Genomic DNA, 19,241 nt, shown 5'->3' with positions numbered 1-19,241 from the left:
AGTATGTAAGAAGTATCATCTTGGAAAATGTACTGTAAGTGGAATTAGGTGTTTTACATGTCACAAGGAGGGACACATGTCTAGGGAATGTCCTCAGAATAAGAATCAGATACAGGGGAGGAGCGTTGGTCGAGTTTATACTTTGGATGCAAGGAAGGCTAAGAGCAACAATGCCTTAATTGCTGGTACGTGTTTCATCAATAATCATCCTTGTTTTGTATTGTTTGATTGTGGGGCGACACACTCTTTTGTATCAATTCGGTGCATGAAGCGTCTTGGCTTGCAAGCAATTCCCTTGTCTCCTCCTATGGTGGTTACTACCACCATGGATGATGCGGTTGAGACACCGTTGATTTGTGAAAATTGTTCGCTCTCGGTGAATGGTAGAGTTTTTCAGATTGATCTTATTTGTTTACCACTTAAGAAGGTTGATGTTGTTTTGGGGATGGATTGGCTTTCTGCCAACTCGGTGTTTATTGGTTGTGAAGAGAAGTTGATTATCATTCCATCTAGTGAAGCTACTCCAAAGGATGTGTTAACTACAATCTTGGAAGGTACGGTTGGCATGGTTAATTTCTCGTTTGAGAATGAAAAGTCAGTTCTCTTGGCTCTTACCAAGGAATCTAGCGATAATCTGAATGTTACACAAATCCCTGTTGTTTGTGAATTTCCGGAAGTTTTTCCTGAGGATGTCTCCTCTCTTCCTCCTGAAAGGGAAGTGGAATTCTCTATTGATCTGGTACCTGGGACGGCTCCAATCTCCGTCTCTCCGTATCGCATGGCGCCACTAGAGTTGAGAGAGTTGAAGAATCAATTGGAAGAGTTGTTGACCAAGCACTTTATCCGACCGAGTGTCTCACCATGGGGAGCTCCAGTGTTACTAGTAAAGAAGAAGGACGGTAGTATGCGGTTGTGTATTGATTATCGTCAATTGAATAAAGCTACCATCAAGAACAAGTACCCTCTGCCTCGGATAGACGATTTGTTAGATCAGTTGAAAGGAGCCTGCGTGTTCTCGAAGATTGATTTGCGATCGGGCTATCATCAAATAAGAGTCAAGAGTTCGGATGTGCCGAAGACCGCGTTTAGGACCCGATATGGCCATTATGAGTTCCTTGTAATGCCGTTTGGTGTAACGAATGCCCCAACTGTTTTCATGGACTATATGAATCGGATATTCCAACCCTACTTGGACCAGTTCGTGGTGATCTTTATTGATGACATTCTTATTTATTCTCGTACTCCTCAAGAGCACGGAGAGCACTTAAGGATTGTTCTATCAATACTGCAAGAGAAACAACTGTTTGCCAAGTTAAGTAAGTGTGAATTTTGGATGAATGAAGTAAGGTTTCTTGGTCATGTGATATCACAAGGAGGAGTATCGGTGGATCCATCTAAAGTTGAAGTAGTTATCAATTGGGAGAGACCGAAGAATGCTTCCGAAGTCAGAAGTTTCTTAGGTTTGGCAGGTTACTATCGAAGGTTTATAAAGGGATTTTCACAGATAGCGTTACCAATGACTAGACTTACCCGAAAGGAAATTTCTTTCAAATGGGATTCAAAGTGTGAGAAGAGTTTTATGAGTTTGAAGGAGAAGCTGACGACTGCCCCTGTTTTAGTCATCCCTGATCCTAGTAAGTCTTATGAAGTATTTTGTGACGCCTCTGAGAAAGGATTAGGAGGGGTGTTAATGCAGAATGGTCAAGTTGTAGCCTATGCCTCCCGTCAGTTGAAGCCTCATGAAGAGAACTACCCAACTCATGATCTTGAACTGGCTGCTATTGTCTTTGTATTGAAAGTTTGGAGACATTACTTGTATGGGGTGCATTTTCAGATGTTTAGTGACCACAAGAGTTTGAAATACTTATTTGACCAGAAGGAGTTAAACATGAGACAGAGGAGATGGATGGAATACTTGAAGGACTATGATTTTGAGCTTAAGTATCACCCAGGGAAGGCGAATAAGGTTGCGGATGCCTTGAGTCGGAAAGAGATACATAAAGCTGAATTGATGATGTTGGAATATGCGTTGTTGGAAAAGTTCCGAGATCTCAATCTTCAGTTTAGTTGGACGCAGGATGGTGTGATAATGGGAAATTTGAATGTTACCTCTAACCTAAGGGAAGAGATCCGACAAGGACAAATGATAGATGAGAAATTGCAAAAGATGTCGACTCAACCAGGTTTCACTCAGTCACCGGACAGAGTTATTCTGTTTAATCAAAGGATTTGTATTCCGGATGATGTGGAGCTAAAAAGGAAAGTTTTAGAGGAAGCTCACAAAGGGGCATTTACTATACATCCAGGTTCATCGAAGATGTATCAAGACTTGAAGAAGGACTATTGGTGGCCTGGAATGAAAAGGGATATCGCAGAGTATGTGTCGGAATGCATTGTATGCCAACAGGTAAAGATTGAACATCAGAAGCCAGGTGGGTTATTACAGCCTTTAGGAATTCCAGTTTGGAAATGGGATAGTATTTCAATGGATTTTGCGGTAGGGTTGCCTCGGACTCAAGGTGGTTATGATTCAATTTGGGTGATTGTGGATCGGTTGACTAAGTCCGCACACTTTTTGGCCGTGAAGACTACTTACAAGGCAAGTCATCTTGCACGGTTGTTCATTTCATAAATTGTTAGGTTGCACGATGTTCCTACTAGCATCGTGTCCGATAGAGACCCAAAGTTTACTTCAAGGTTTTGGAGAGCATTCCAACAAGCTATGGGATCGAGATTGTGTTTAAGCACCTCTAACCATCCTCAGACAGATGGTCAGACTGAACGGATAATACAGACACTGGAAGATATGTTAAGAGCTTGTGTACTTGAAAGTGGGGGGAATTGGAGGGAGCTTTTGCCATTGATTGAATTCGCATATAACAATAGTTATCATGCAAGTATTGGGATGGCTCCTTATGAGGCTTTGTATGGACGGAAGTGTAGAACACCTTTATGTTGGACAGAAGTTGGAGAAGAAAGGATCTTAGGACCGGAGATTATTCAAGAGACGACGGAAAAGATAAAGATGGTCTGTGATAAGATAAAGAAAGCACAAGATCGCCAAAAGAGCTATGCGGATCACAGGAGAAGACCTTTGGAATTTGATGAAGGTGATCATGTATTTTTGAAGGTGACTCCGAGGTTGAGATTGAAAGGACCGTTTAAGTCACGGAAGCTAAGTCCGAGATACATAGGGCCATACCAGATTACAGAGAGAATTGGAGAAGTAGCCTACAGATTAGCCTTACCACCTTCTCTATCAGAAATGCATGATGTTTTTCACGTATCTCAACTCAGGAAGTTCATTCCAGATTCTCTTCAGCCTATTCTTCCAAGTTCAGTAGAAGTAGAAGCAGATCTGACCTTCGAACCTCTACCAAGTTGCATTACAGGACGAGAAGTTAAGGTGTTAAGGAATAAGGAGATTCCTCTTGTTAAAGTTCAGTGGGATGAATCACACCCAGGCGACGCCACCTGGGAACTAGAGTCAGAAATGCGAGAAGCTTACCCTCATCTTTTCCAGGTAATATTTAAATTCGAGGACGAATTTTTATTTAAGGGGGGGAGGATGTAATACCCCGTGTTCTCTTAAATGCCTAAACTCCAATTAATTGAGACCAACTGAGTTCCTATGTGCTCTAAAAGTTGTCAATTGGGATAAATAGAGCATATAGTGAGTTCAGGTGAGGTGGGTTCTACTTAGAAACTTTAGTTTTCTAGAAAAAATTAGGTTAACCGGCTAACACTGAAACAAAATTTAATTTTATATCTGTGCAGAATTTGTCACCAGTGGGGTTCGAACCCAGGACCTCCTTGAAACTATACATGCCTTACCACTAGGCTAGAGAGGTTGTTGTTGAATGCTTATGCAATGAATAAATATTAACCTAAATCTTGATTAAGATAGATTGATGAATTAATTGAGTATTATACCTCCATTTTGAACACGGACGGATGCGTTAGAAAGATAACGTAAATGGCTATTATTATTATTCCATGTTATAAAATATGATGTGATTTATAAATGCCATGAATTTTATTAAGATGAAAACTAAACATGGTTGATATGTTTGATTGTGAAATAACATGATTAAAAACCTTACAAAGGAGAGTGAGGAAATCTAGTAGTATAATATGATTAATAACTTAGAAGGATAATCTAGGTTATGGAACATATGTGAGTTATGTGTATGAGACGCATTGTATGGAACATGCCATGTTATTATTTATGTAATGTGGTGAATGAAGTCACCTGTGATTGATGAATTTGTTATGGTTCGTGGAACCGATGATTATGGAACCGATCATGTATTCAGAATGTGTGTTTTTCTGTGGTGGTACACATCTCTATTGGTATGCTTAGATGTGTAAGCATTGGGATGTGGGACCAATGATTCGAGCCTCAATTGGGTTTGAGCCCCAACCATGGCGGACATGGGGGAAAGGTGGACACCAAAGTGGGATAAGGCCCATACGGTGAAAGAGACTCAAAGTGGGTAAAGTCCCATACGACTGATGGTTCTCAATAGTGGGTTTAAGTCCCATAGGGGGACCGGATATCCACCGCGAAAGTCGAATCATACGAGCATACATGAACCGGGTATGGCTTAGACGTAAGTCCGTTCGGGAATTGATGCGTCGTGATCTGAATAATGATCGTGGTTGAGTTATGAGAACTCAGTTGCATGTTGCCATACAATTGCGAGTTAGTTCCCCATCGCTCAAGTCTTCGTTCCCTTGTCGACTTGAGTTGGACATGAGCTGAATATTGATTAGAAAACCCTGTAGAGTCGAGTGGACCCATAAGATAGGGAACCCACTGAGATTGTTATCTCACCCCATGTTGTTGATTATTTTTTTCAGGTGGTTCTGAACAGGATAAGGGTAAGGGCAAGATAGAGTGATGTCTTGCTTACCTGAGGACTGATGGCTTTTCTTCCGCTGTGTAGATATTTTTGAGATCATTGTCTAATGATCTAGTTCAGTAGTTTTATTTTGGGCACTCTTATGTACACTTATGCCATATTATGTTATTTTGGGCATGTATTGTATATGTATGATGTGCTGCTAGGCACTTATGTATTTCAGTACCAGTTTTACACTATGTATAATATGTATTCTAGACATATATTATATGTGGGTGTTACAGTTGGTATCAGAGCAGGTCGTATCCTCGACCTAGCCATGAAATATTATAAGTATTCCTTTCTGCCTCATATGTGGGTTGTCATCATTGTCCTTGGTGTTATATTCATAGTATTGAGCCTGATCAACTTAATCCTATTTGTATGACATTCAGGATCATGGCTGACGGACGCAGAGGTCGTGGTAGGCCTAGAACTCAGAACTCGGACTCTGAACCGCCAAGTGGTAGTGAAGGTTTTCAATGGCCTCAGTTTATGCAACAGCAACAAAATCAATTCATGCAACAGATGATGCAGCAGTGGAATGGTGGGTTGCATCCTCAAGGAGTTCCACAGGTAGCTACAGGTGGTAGTTTCCGAGATTTCTTCCGCATGAATCCCCCAGAATTCCATGGTGGGCTGAATCCTTTGAAGGCTCAGGAGTGGATAACCGGCATGGAAAGGATTTTTCAGGTAGTGCATTGTAGTGAAGAAAATAAGGTTGTGTTTGCTTCTCATATGATGAAGGGTCCAGCTGTAAGATGGTGGGAGAGTGCTTCAACTCTTATGACCAATCAAGGAATACCTGGAGATTGGGAGCATTTTAAGACTGTTTTCTTGGATAAGTACTTTCCTAGTTCTTTGAGGACTCAGAAAGAGTTTGAATTTCAACAGCTCAGGCAGGGAGCTATGTCAGTAGCTGCGTATGCTGAAAAGTTCGAAGATATGACTGCGTATTCTAGATAAGCCGCGTACGCTCCTGATGAGAGGTGGAAGATTGATCAGTTTCTTTTTGGTTTGAGGGGTGAAATTTCTCATAGTGTTTCTCAAAGGGAATTCACTTCTTATGCTGAACTATTAAGACAATGTTATGTGGCTGAGAACAGTTTGAAGAAGGTTCAGGAAGAAAGGGATCAGTACAGGAGTGGGCAGAGAGACCAAGGAAGGCCAGGAAATCATTTCAGGCCTAGATCCCAGGCTTTCAAGGGGAAACAGGTGCAACATGCAAGACCTAACCAACCTCCTCAATGTCAAGTATGTAAGAAGTATCATCTTGGAAAATGTACTGTAAGTGGAATTAGGTGTTTTACATGTCACAAGGAGGGACACATGTCTAGGGAATGTCCTCAGAATAAGAATCAGATACAGGGGAGGAGCGCTGGTCGAGTTTATACTTTGGATGCAAGGAAGGCTAAGAGCAACAATGCCTTAATTGCTGGTACGTGTTTCATCAATAATCATCCTTGTTTTGTATTGTTTGATTGTGGGGCGACACACTCTTTTGTATCAATTCGGTGCATGAAGCGTCTTGGCTTGCAAGCAATTCCCTTGTCTCCTCCTATGGTGGTTACTACCGCCATGGATGATGCGGTTGAGACACCGTTGATTTGTGAAAATTGTTCGCTCTCGGTGAATGGTAGAGTTTTTCAGATTGATCTTATTTGTTTACCACTTAAGAAGGTTGATGTTGTTTTGGGGATGGATTGGCTTTCTGCCAACTCGGTGTTTATTGGTTGTGAAGAGAAGTTGATTATCATTCCATCTAGTGAAGCTACTCCAAAGGATGTGTTAACTACAATCTTGGAAGGTACGGTTGGCATGGTTAATTTCTTGTTTGAGAATGAAAAGTCAGTTCTCTTGGCTCTTACCAAGGAATCTAGCGATAATCTGAATGTTACACAAATCCCTGTTGTTTGTGAATTTCCGGAAGTTTTTCCTGAGGATGTCTCCTCTCTTCCTCCTGAAAGGGAAGTGGAATTCTCTATTGATCTGGTACCTGGGACGGCTCCAATCTCCGTCTCTCCGTATCGCATGGCGCCACTAGAGTTGAGAGAGTTGAAGAATCAATTGGAAGAGTTGTTGACCAAGCACTTTATCCGACCGAGTGTCTCACCATGGGGAGCTCCAGTGTTACTAGTAAAGAAGAAGGACGGTAGTATGCGGTTGTGTATTGATTATCGTCAATTGAATAAAGCTACCATCAAGAACAAGTACCCTCTGCCTCGGATAGACGATTTGTTAGATCAGTTGAAAGGAGCCTGCGTGTTCTCGAAGATTGATTTGCGATCGGGCTATCATCAAATAAGAGTTAAGAGTTCGGATGTGCCGAAGACCGCGTTTAGGACCCGATATGGCCATTATGAGTTCCTTGTAATGCCGTTTGGTGTAACGAATGCCCCAACTGTTTTCATGGACTATATGAATCGGATATTCCAACCCTACTTGGACCAGTTCGTGGTGATCTTTATTGATGACATTCTTATTTATTCTCGTACTCCTCAAGAGCACGGAGAACACTTAAGGATTGTTCTATCAATACTGCAAGAGAAACAACTGTTTGCCAAGTTAAGTAAGTGTGAATTTTGGATGAATGAAGTAAGGTTTCTTGGTCATGTGATATCACAAGGAGGAGTATCGGTGGATCCATCTAAAGTTGAAGCAGTTATCAATTGGGAGAGACCGAAGAATGCTTCCGAAGTCAGAAGTTTCTTAGGTTTGGCAGGTTACTATCGAAGGTTTATAAAGGGATTTTCACAGATAGCGTTACCAATGACTAGACTTACCCGAAAGGAAATTTCTTTCAAATGGGATTCAAAGTGTGAGAAGAGTTTTATGAGTTTGAAGGAGAAGCTGACGACTGCCCCTGTTTTAGTCATCCCTTATCCTAGTAAGTCTTATGAAGTATTTTGTGACGCCTCTAAGAAAGGATTAGGAGGGGTGTTAATGCAGAATGGTCAAGTTGTAGCCTATGCCTCCCGTCAGTTGAAGCCTCGTGAAGAGAACTACCCAACTCATGATCTTGAACTGGCTGCTATTGTCTTTGTATTGAAAGTTTGGAGACATTACTTGTATGGGGTGCATTTTCAGATGTTTAGTGACCACAAGAGTTTGAAATACTTATTTGACCAGAAGGAGTTAAACATGAGACAGAGGAGATGGATGGAATACTTGAAGGACTATGATTTTGAGCTTAAGTATCACCCAGGGAAGGCGAATAAGGTTGCGGATGCCTTGAGTCGGAAAGAGATACATAAAGCTGAATTGATGATGTTGGAATATGCGTTGTTGGAAAAGTTCCGAGATCTCAATCTTCAGTTTAAATGGACGCAGGATGGTGTGATAATGGGAAATTTGAATGTTACCTCTAACCTAAGGGAAGAGATCCGACAAGGACAAATGATAGATGAGAAATTGCAAAAGATGTCGACTCAACCAGGTTTCACTCAGTCACCGGACAGAGTTATTCTGTTTAATCAAAGGATTTGTATTCCGGATGATGTGGAGCTAAAAAGGAAAGTTTTAGAGGAAGCTCACAAAGGGGCATTTACTATACATCCAGGTTCATCGAAGATGTATCAAGACTTGAAGAAGGACTATTGGTGGCCTGGAATGAAAAGGGATATCGCAGAGTATGTGTCGGAATGCATTGTATGCCAACAGGTAAAGATTGAACATCAGAAGCCAGGTGGGTTATTACAGCCTTTAGGAATTCCAGTTTGGAAATGGGATAGTATTTCAATGGATTTTGCGGTAGGGTTGCCTCGGACTCAAGGTGGTTATGATTCAATTTGGGTGATTGTGGATCGGTTGACTAAGTCCGCACACTTTTTGGCCGTGAAGACTACTTACAAGGCAAGTCATCTTGCACGGTTGTTCATTTCAGAAATTGTTAGGTTGCACGGTGTTCCTACTAGCATCGTGTCCGATAGAGACCCAAAGTTTACTTCAAGGTTTTGGAGAGCATTCCAACAAGCTATGGGATCGAGATTGTGTTTAAGCACCTCTAACCATCCCCAGACAGATGGTCAGACTGAACGGATAATACAGACACTGGAAGATATGTTAAGAGCTTGTGTACTTGAAAGTGGGGGGAATTGGAGGGAGCTTTTGCCATTGATTGAATTCGCATATAACAATAGTTATCATGCAAGTATTGGGATGGCTCCTTATGAGGCTTTGTATGGACGGAAGTGTAGAACACCTTTATGTTGGACAGAAGTTGGAGAAGAAAGGATCTTAGGACCGGAGATTATTCAAGAGACGACGGAAAAGATAAAGATGGTCTGTGATAAGATAAAGAAAGCACAAGATCGCCAAAAGAGCTATGCGGATCACAGGAGAAGACCTTTGGAATTTGATGAAGGTGATCATGTATTTTTGAAGGTGACTCCGAGGTTGAGATTGAAAGGACCGTTTAAGTCACGGAAGCTAAGTCCGAGATACATAGGGCCATACCAGATTACAGAGAGAATTGGAGAAGTAGCCTACAGATTAGCCTTACCACCTTCTCTATCAGAAATGCATGATGTTTTTCACGTATCTCAACTCAGGAAGTTCATTCCAGATTCTCTTCAGCCTATTCTTCCAAGTTCAGTAGAAGTAGAAGCAGATCTGACCTTCGAACCTCTACCAAGTTGCATTACAGGACGAGAAGTTAAGGTGTTAAGGAATAAGGAGATTCCTCTTGTTAAAGTTCAGTGGGATGAATCACACCCAGGCGACGCCACCTGGGAACTAGAGTCAGAAATGCGAGAAGCTTACCCTCATCTTTTCCAGGTAATATTTAAATTCGAGGACGAATTTTTATTTAAGGGGGGGAGGATGTAATACCCCGTGTTCTCTTAAATGCCTAAACTCCAATTAATTGAGACCAACTGAGTTCCTATGTGCTCTAAAAGTTGTCAATTGGGATAAATAGAGCAAATAGTGAGTTCAGGTTGACTTAATTAATATCATGTGGAACTAACCTTTTATTAATTGGGACATTTTGGTAACACTAATAATGGGTCAATAGCTCCGGTAGAACAAATACTACAAGTGTTGTGTCACTTGAGATATTTGTTACTACCTGTAACCTTTTCCAACCACATGTTACTCGTGGTAATTGGTGACCACATGTTAATATCTCTTACCTACTACCACCATAAGCCACTTTACTTGTTCTATGTATCAGGAAGTATAGGAAGAAAGAGGAAAGCTTAAGAGAAAGAAGGAAAACAAGGTTAGTGAAGAAGAAGAAGGAAAACTTGGAACCAACACCATCATCTTCATCCTCATCTCATCTTCAACAACTTCTCCTCTTCAATTTCTTGAGGTGGGTTCTAGTTAGAAACTTTAGTTTTCTAGAAAAAAATTAGGGTTGTAGAATATTAGATAAATCATGAATATCCATGCTATAAGATGAATATGTTCTTGCTCTTGTTGATTTTCATGAATATGTGTTTTGTGATTGGTATGATAATATGGTTTGCTATGTTGGAAGAAGGAGTGTGGGTTTGATTGGAAATGGAGTTACAGAGGAAAATGGTGTTTTGAGAAGTGGAAAACAATGAAAATATGCGTGTTAACCGTTTAACGGTTTGAGGTGTTTTGAGAAGTGGAAAACAATGAAAATATGCGTGTTAACCGGTTAACGGTTTGAGGTAACCGGTTAACCATTAGCGAATTCACTTTTTAGGCAAATTCGTGCGCGTTAACCGGTTAACACTGAAACAGAATTTAATTTTATATCTGTGCACAATTTGTCACCAGTGGGGTTCGAACCCAGGACCTCCTTGAAACTATACATGCCTTACCACTAGGCTAGAGAGGTTGTTGTTGAATGCTTATGCAATGAATAAATATTAACCTAAATCTTGATTAAGATAGATTGATGAATTAATTGAGTATTATACCTCCATTTTGAACACGGACGGATGCGTTAGAAAGATAACGTAAATGGCTATTATTATTATTCCATGTTATAAAATATGATGTGATTTATAAATGCCATGAATTTTATTAAGATGAAAACTAAACATGGTTGATATGTTTGATTGTGAAATAACATGATTAAAAACCTTACAAAGGAGAGTGAGGAAATCTAGTAGTATAATATGATTAATAACTTAGAAGGATAATCTAGGTTATGGAACATATGTGAGTTATGTGTATGAGACGCATTGTATGGAACATGCCATGTTATTATTTATGTAATGTGGTGAATGAAGTCACCTGTGATTGATGAATTTGTTATGGTTCGTGGAACCGATGATTATGGAACCGATCATGTATTCAGAATGTGTGTTTTTCTGTGGTGGTACACATCTCTATTGGTATGCTTAGACGTGTAAGCATTGGGATGTGGGACCAATGATTCGAGCCTCAATTGGGTTTGAGCCCCAACCATGGCGGACATGGGGGAAAGGTGGACACCAAAGTGGGATAAGGCCCATACGGTGAAAGAGACTCAAAGTGGGTAAAGTCCCATACGAGTGATGGTTCTCAATAGTGGGTTTAAGTCCCATAGGGGGACCGGATATCCACCGCGAAAGTCGAATCATACGAGCATGCATGAACCGGGTATGGCTTAGACGTAAGTCCGTTCGGGAATTGATGCGTCGTGATCTGAATAATGATCGTGGTTGAGTTATGAGAACTCAGTTGCATGTTGCCATACAATTGCGAGTTAGTTCCCCATCGCTCAAGTCTTCGTTCCCTTGTCGACTTGAGTTGGACATGAGCTGAATATTGATTAGAAAACCCTGTAGAGTCGAGTGGACCCATAAGATAGGGAACCAACTGAGATTGTTATCTCACCCCATGTTGTTGATTATTTTTTTCAGGTGGTTCTGAACAGGATAAGGGTAAGGGCAAGATAGAGTGATGTCTTGCTTACCTGAGGACTGATGGCTTTTCTTCCGCTGTGTAGATATTTTTGAGATCATTGTCTAATGATCTAGTTCAGTAGTTTTATTTTGGGCACTCTTATGTACACTTATGCCATATTATGTTATTTTGGGCATGTATTGTATATGTATGATGTGCTGCTAGGCACTTATGTATTTCAGTACCAGTTTTACACTATGTATAATATGTATTCTAGACATATATTATATGTGGGTGTTACAGTTGGTATCAGAGCAGGTCGTATCCTCGACCTAGCCATGAAATATTATAAGTATTCCTTTCTGCCTCATATGTGGGTTGTCATCATTGTCCTTGGTGTTATATTCATAGTATTGAGCCTGATCAACTTAATCCTATTTGTATGACATTCAGGATCATGGCTGACGGACGCAGAGGTCGTGGTAGGCCTAGAACTCAGAACTCGGACTCTGAACCGCCAAGTGGTAGTGAAGGTTTTCAATGGCCTCAGTTTATGCAACAGCAACAAAATCAATTCATGCAACAGATGATGCAGCAGTGGAATGGTGGGTTGCATCCTCAAGGAGTTCCATAGGTAGCTACAGGTGGTAGTTTCCGAGATTTCTTCCGCATGAATCCCCCAGAATTCCATGGTGGGCTGAATCCTTTGAAGGCTCAGGAGTGGATAACCGGCATGGAAAGGATTTTTCAGGTAGTGCATTGTAGTGAAGAAAATAAGGTTGTGTTTGCTTCTCATATGATGAAGGGTCCAGCTGTAAGATGGTGGGAGAGTGCTTCAACTCTTATGACCAATCAAGGAATACCTAGAGATTGGGAGCATTTTAAGACTGTTTTCTTGGATAAGTACTTTCCTAGTTCTTTGAGGACTCAGAAAGAGTTTGAATTTCAACAGCTCAGGCAGGGAGCTATGTCAGTAGCTGCTTATGCTGAAAAGTTCGAAGATATGGCTGCGTATTCTAGATAAGCCGCGTACGCTCCTGATGAGAGGTGGAAGATTGATCAGTTTCTTTTTGGTTTGAGGGGTGAAATTTCTCATAGTGTTTCTCAAAGGGAATTCACTTCTTATGCTGAACTATTAAGACAATGTTATGTGGCTGAGAACAGTTTGAAGAAGGTTCAGGAAGAAAGGGATCAGTACAGGAGTGGGCAGAGAGACCAAGGAAGGCCAGGAAATCATTTCAGGCCTAGATCCCAGGCTTTCAAGGGGAAACAGGTGCAACATGCAAGACCTAACCAACCTCCTCAATGTCAAGTATGTAAGAAGTATCATCTTGGAAAATGTACTGTAAGTGGAATTAGGTGTTTTACATGTCACAAGGAGGGACACATGTCTAGGGAATGTCCTCAGAATAAGAATCAGATACAGGGGAGGAGCGCCGGTCGAGTTTATACTTTGGATGCAAGGAAGGCTAAGAGCAACAATGCCTTAATTGCTGGTACGTGTTTCATCAATAATCATCCTTGTTTTGTATTGTTTGATTGTGGGGCGACACACTCTTTTGTATCAATTCGGTGCATGAAGCGTCTTGGCTTGCAAGCAATTCCCTTGTCTCCTCCTATGGTGGTTACTACCGCCATGGATGATGCGGTTGAGACACCGTTGATTTGTGAAAATTGTTCGCTCTCGGTGAATGGTAGAGTTTTTCAGATTGATCTTATTTGTTTACCACTTAAGAAGGTTGATGTTGTTTTGGGGATGGATTGGCTTTCTGCCAACTCGGTGTTTATTGGTTGTGAAGAGAAGTTGATTATCATTCCATCTAGTGAAGCTACTCCAAAGGATGTGTTAACTACAATCTTGGAAGGTACGGTTGGCATGGTTAATTTCTTGTTTGAGAATGAAAAGTCAGTTCTCTTGGCTCTTACCAAGGAATCTAGCGATAATCTGAATGTTACACAAATCCCTGTTGTTTGTGAATTTCCGGAAGTTTTTCCTGAGGATGTCTCCTCTCTTCCTCCTGAAAGGGAAGTGGAATTCTCTATTGATCTGGTACCTGGGACGGCTCCAATCTCCGTCTCTCCGTATCGCATGGCGCCACTAGAGTTGAGAGAGTTGAAGAATCAATTGGAAGAGTTGTTGACCAAGCACTTTATCCGACCGAGTGTCTCACCATGGGGAGCTCCAGTGTTACTAGTAAAGAAGAAGGACGGTAGTATGCGGTTGTGTATTGATTATCGTCAATTGAATAAAGCTACCATCAAGAACAAGTACCCTCTGCCTCGGATAGACGATTTGTTAGATCAGTTGAAAGGAGCCTGCGTGTTCTCGAAGATTGATTTGCGATCGGGCTATCATCAAATAAGAGTTAAGAGTTCGGATGTGCCGAAGACCGCGTTTAGGACCCGATATGGCCATTATGAGTTCCTTGTAATGCCGTTTGGTGTAACGAATGCCCCAACTGTTTTCATGGACTATATGAATCGGATATTCCAACCCTACTTGGACCAGTTCGTGGTGATCTTTATTGATGACATTCTTATTTATTCTCGTACTCCTCAAGAGCACGGAGAACACTTAAGGATTGTTCTATCAATACTGCAAGAGAAACAACTGTTTGCCAAGTTAAGTAAGTGTGAATTTTGGATGAATGAAGTAAGGTTTCTTGGTCATGTGATATCACAAGGAGGAGTATCGGTGGATCCATCTAAAGTTGAAGCAGTTATCAATTGGGAGAGACCGAAGAATGCTTCCGAAGTCAGAAGTTTCTTAGGTTTGGCAGGTTACTATCGAAGGTTTATAAAGGGATTTTCACAGATAGCGTTACCAATGACTAGACTTACCCGAAAGGAAATTTCTTTCAAATGGGATTCAAAGTGTGAGAAGAGTTTTATGAGTTTGAAGGAGAAGCTGACGACTGCCCCTGTTTTAGTCATCCCTTATCCTAGTAAGTCTTATGAAGTATTTTGTGACGCCTCTAAGAAAGGATTAGGAGGGGTGTTAATGCAGAATGGTCAAGTTGTAGCCTATGCCTCCCGTCAGTTGAAGCCTCGTGAAGAGAACTACCCAACTCATGATCTTGAACTGGCTGCTATTGTCTTTGTATTGAAAGTTTGGAGACATTACTTGTATGGGGTGCATTTTCAGATGTTTAGTGACCACAAGAGTTTGAAATACTTATTTGACCAGAAGGAGTTAAACATGAGACAGAGGAGATGGATGGAATACTTGAAGGACTATGATTTTGAGCTTAAGTATCACCCAGGGAAGGCGAATAAGGTTGCGGATGCCTTGAGTCGGAAAGAGATACATAAAGCTGAATTGATGATGTTGGAATATGCGTTGTTGGAAAAGTTCCGAGATCTCAATCTTTAGTTTAGTTGGACGCAGGATGGTGTGATAATGGGAAATTTGAATGTTACCTCTAACCTAAGGGAAGAGATCCGACAAGGACAAATGATAGATGAGAAATTGCAAAAGATGTCGACTCAACCAGGTTTCACTCAGTCACCGGACAGAGTTATTCTGTTTAATCAAAGGATTTGTATTCCGGATGATGTGGAGCTAAAAAGGAAAGTTTTAGAGGAAGCTCACAAAGGGGCATTTACTATACATCCAGGTTCATCGAAGATGTATCAAGACTTGAAGAAGGACTATTGGTGGCCTGGAATGAAAAGGGATATCGCAGAGTATGTGTCGGAATGCATTGTATGCCAACAGGTAAAGATTGAACATCAGAAGCCAGGTGGGTTATTACAGCCTTTAGGAATTCCAGTTTGGAAATGGGATAGTATTTCAATGGATTTTGCGGTAGGGTTGCCTCGGACTCAAGGTGGTTATGATTCAATTTGGGTGATTGTGGATCGGTTGACTAAGTCCGCACACTTTTTGGCCGTGAAGACTACTTACAAGGCAAGTCATCTTGCACGGTTGTTCATTTCAGAAATTGTTAGGTTGCACGGTGTTCCTACTAGCATCGTGTCCGATAGAGACCCAAAGTTTACTTCAAGGTTTTGGAGAGCATTCCAACAAGCTATGGGATCGAGATTGTGTTTAAGCACCTCTAACCATCCCCAGACAGATGGTCAGACTGAACGGATAATACAGACACTGGAAGATATGTTAAGAGCTTGTGTACTTGAAAGTGGGGGGAATTGGAGGGAGCTTTTGCCATTGATTGAATTCGCATATAACAATAGTTATCATGCAAGTATTGGGATGGCTCCTTATGAGGCTTTGTATGGACGGAAGTGTAGAACACCTTTATGTTGGACAGAAGTTGGAGAAGAAAGGATCTTAGGACCGGAGATTATTCAAGAGACGACGGAAAAGATAAAGATGGTCTGTGATAAGATAAAGAAAGCACAAGATCGCCAAAAGAGCTATGCGGATCACAGGAGAAGACCTTTGGAATTTGATGAAGGTGATCATGTATTTTTGAAGGTGACTCCGAGGTTGAGATTGAAAGGACCGTTTAAGTCACGGAAGCTAAGTCCGAGATACATAGGGCCATACCAGATTACAGAGAGAATTGGAGAAGTAGCCTACAGATTAGCCTTACCACCTTCTCTATCAGAAATGCATGATGTTTTTCACGTATCTCAACTCAGGAAGTTCATTCCAGATTCTCTTCAGCCTATTCTTCCAAGTTCAGTAGAAGTAGAAGCAGATCTGACCTTCGAACCTCTACCAAGTTGCATTACAGGACGAGAAGTTAAGGTGTTAAGGAATAAGGAGATTCCTCTTGTTAAAGTTCAGTGGGATGAATCACACCCAGGCGACGCCACCTGGGAACTAGAGTCAGAAATGCGAGAAGCTTACCCTCATCTTTTCCAGGTAATATTTAAATTCGAGGACGAATTTTTATTTAAGGGGGGGAGGATGTAATACCCCGTGTTCTCTTAAATGCCTAAACTCCAATTAATTGAGACCAACTGAGTTCCTATGTGCTCTAAAAGTTGTCAATTGGGATAAATAGAGAAAATAGTGAGTTCAGGTTGACTTAATTAATATCATGTGGAACTGACCTTTTATTAATTGGGACATTTTGGTAACACTAATAATGGGTCAATAGCTCCGGTAGAACAAATACTACAAGTGTTGTGTCACTTGAGATATTTGTTACCACCTGTAACCTTTTCCAACCACATGTTACTCGTGGTAATTGGTGACCACATGTTAATATCTCTTACCAACTACCACCATAAGCCACTTTACTTGTTCTATGTATCAGGAAGTATAGGAAGAAAGAGGAAAGCTTAAGAGAAAGAAGGAAAACAAGGTTAGTGAAGAAGAAGAAGGAAAACTTGGAACCAACACCATCATCTTCATCCTCATCTCATCTTCAACAACTTCTCCTCTTCAATTTCTTTATATCTGTGCAGAATTTGTCACCAGTGGGGTTCGAACCCAGGACCTCCTTGAAACTATACATGCCTTACCACTAGGCTAGAGAGGTTGTTGTTGAATGCTTATGCAATGAATAAATATTAACCTTAATCTTGATTAAGATAGATTGATGAATTAATTGAGTATTATACCTCCATTTTGAACACGGCCGGATGCGTTAGAAAGATAACGTAAATGGCTATTATTATTATTCCATGTTATAAAATATGATGTGATTTATAAATGCCATGAATTTTATTAAGATGAAAACTAAACATGGTTGATATGTTTGATTGTGAAATAACATGATTAAAAACCTTACAAAGGAGAGTGAGGAAATCTAGTAGTATAATATGATTAATAACTTAGAAGGATAATCTAGGTTATGGAACATATGTGAGTTATGTGTATGAGACGCATTGTATGGAACATGCCATGTTATTATTTATGTAATGTGGTGAATGAAGTCACCTGTGATTGATGAATTTGTTATGGTTCGTGGAACCGATGATTATGGAACCGATCATGTATTCAGAATGTGTGTTGTTCTGTGGTGGTACACATCTCTATTGGTATGCTTAGACGTGTAAGCATTGGGATGTGGGACCAATGATTCGAGCCTCAATTGGGCAGAGATACTCAATGGGTTTGCCCTTTCGGGTGTGCCATCGTAGCTCTCCTGAGATCGTCTAAACCAAAGATCCGGGAAATGATCGGTCACCAGAGTCAACAGCTCAAATGAAGTAACTCAACCAAAGCGGAATATTCCACAATGGAAAGCACTATCAGATGAACCTCGTCCGGCTTGTGGTATGTCACGTTACAACATCATGCTGATTTAGCAAATGAGGAATGTGAGACCCACACTAATCCTAGGTGTATACTCGGGCCTGGGTTTTAGCCCCACTCAGAACACCCACCCCAGACAGAAGAACCACCTGCACAGGAGACAGTTCAATGACAGTATGATGCATGCAAACATACATGCAAACAATAAATGCAAACAATAAATGCACATATATACAATGAGTGCAATAAATAACAGCACAAAGCAACCAAGGCCCTAACCTAGAGAGCGCTAGGAGAGACTCGCTTAGGGAAGATGGACCAGCATAGGTCAACTTCTTGTCCCCAGCAGAGTCGCCAGCTGTCGCGTTACGCGAAAAACCGGCGGGAAAACAAGAACAACAGAGCCGCCACCGTGCGTTATTTATCCCAAAAGAGGGAAAGGAAACGCTCAGAGTAAACCTGGAAAAGACGTGGTCTCGCGACCAAAGAGAATGGGATCGGGAGTCGGTTATGCGAAGGGAAGGTATTAGCACCCCTACGCATCCGTCGTACTCGACGGGATCCACGCACAATAGGAAGGAAAATGGTTGCTAAAAACACTGCTCACACACACACACACTGGCTGAAAGAGACACAGGAAACAAACAAGACTGACTCGGCAGGACATCGTATCCTGGGCCTACTTAGTCTATCAGGCATAGACATCAGAGTCAAAGTAGTTCGACAGGGGAAACGACACATGCTCGCTAGGATGTCGCATCCTATGCATACGTATCTCCTTTGGACGAAGGAGAATCAGAGCATTCGTAGCTCGGCTGACACGCACACAAACAGAAACAGGCAAAGGCAAACGTGGAGCCTGAATGCCAATCACTGGACTTACATCAGCATCCGAACCAAAACACACACAAGGAGGCAAACGTGGAGCCTGAATGCCAATCACTGGGCTTACATCAGCATCCGAACCGAACGAACTCACACTGGAACCCGAACGCCACTCGATGGACTTACATCAGCTTCCAAGCACACAACAAGAAGAAGGGTCTCGATTGCAACCAGGGCATGAGAAAGGGGAGGTCTCAATCGCAACGAGGGCGAGAGAAAAGAATTAGTGTTAGTTGTTAGTCAAACTCGACAAGACATCGCATCTCGTGCCTACGTATCTCATCTGGACATGAGAATCAGAGTTGCCGTAGTTCGGCTAAACTATTCCTGTTGGTTTGTGTTTTTTAGGTGGACCACGTCACTACGCAATCTACCGGATGCTCGACCTTTGGAGACTTACTCACCTGTAGTAGAAGGAATTGACGTATCCTTAAGAGGGGATAGTGTTTGTTTGTGTTTTAGGAAAGCTC

Source organism: Lathyrus oleraceus, chromosome 2 (genome assembly GCF_024323335.1).
Source record: "Lathyrus oleraceus cultivar Zhongwan6 chromosome 2, CAAS_Psat_ZW6_1.0, whole genome shotgun sequence".
Classification (NCBI taxonomy): domain Eukaryota; kingdom Viridiplantae; phylum Streptophyta; class Magnoliopsida; order Fabales; family Fabaceae; genus Lathyrus; species Lathyrus oleraceus.
This window is presented reverse-complemented; position numbering follows the sequence as displayed.